Below are 1,286 nucleotides of genomic sequence, written 5' to 3'. Positions count from 1 at the left end.
ACATATATTAAATACTAGTTGTGTATGAATCACATTGCGTATGAAGCTGGTCATTACGCTTTCAATCGTTTTGTGAATTACTACAACTGTATATATTACAGCCTATTAATGTAATTTGTACCAAAAATATTGTTTGTGAAATGGTTAATAAGTTTAGAAGCAGACTAGAATAAGTTTATCTTAATGCAGTGTAATAAGGTAATTTTTTCAAATGAAGTTATGACACAGGAACACTTCCTTCAATTTTCAACACTAAATATAGGAAGCAATCACAATCAAAAACATAATAATAGTAGAGTGGAACAAGAAAAATAAATAGAACAGATGTGATCCTTTAAATTCGAACGAAATAGAATTTGAACGAATCTTATATTAGAAATCAAAAACCTAATAATAGCAAAGTAGAATAAGAAAAATAAATCGAACAGATCTGAACCTTTAAATTAGAACAAAATAGAATTAGAACGAACCTTATATAAGAAATCAAAAACGTAATAATATCAGAAAAGAGTAAGAAAAATTAATAGAACAGATGTAAAATTTTAAACTAGAACAAAATAGAATTAGAACGAACCTTATGTTAGAAATCAAAAACGTAATAATATCTGAGTAGAATAAGAAAAATAAACAGAACAGTTGTGGACTTTTAAAATAGAACAAAATGGAATTAAAACGAACCTTACATTAAAATTTAAAAGCGTAATAATTGCAAAGTAAAATAAGAAAAATAAATAGAACAAATGTGCTCCTTTAAATTAGAACAAAATAGAGCTAGAACAAACCTTATATTAGAAATCAAAAACGTAATAATAGCAGAGTGGAATAAAAGAAATAAATATTACAAATATAAACTTTTAAATTAGGGATATAAATATATTTTGTAAGAAAACTTTTATGACTTTATTAGATTTATACAAATGTTGGAAATTTAATGGGAGGAAACTGAATCAAGGTAAGGAGTTTTCCGAATAATACGAAATGTGTTGACAACAATGAAAAACTGTTCTATACCAGCATTTTTTTATGATACCTAAACATTTATAATGCGGTATTCAATACCTTCACTTGACATCTCAATTTAATTACTTGAATGCGCGTTTTTACTGAATTAAAATAAAATAAAATTATATTTAAAAAAATTATAGTCAATTCCTACTTAGGTCAGCAAAGAAAAATTTTATTTTAGTTACTTTTTTATTAAATAATTAGAAATAACATAAATATGTATATACATGTGACAGAATCACAATATTAAGTGGCAAAACAGAAAGCGAATTTCCTTGAAA

The sequence above is a fragment of the Parasteatoda tepidariorum genome, chromosome 9 (genome assembly GCF_043381705.1).
Source record: "Parasteatoda tepidariorum isolate YZ-2023 chromosome 9, CAS_Ptep_4.0, whole genome shotgun sequence".
In the NCBI taxonomy this organism is placed as follows: Eukaryota; Metazoa; Arthropoda; class Arachnida; order Araneae; family Theridiidae; genus Parasteatoda; species Parasteatoda tepidariorum.
This window is presented reverse-complemented; position numbering follows the sequence as displayed.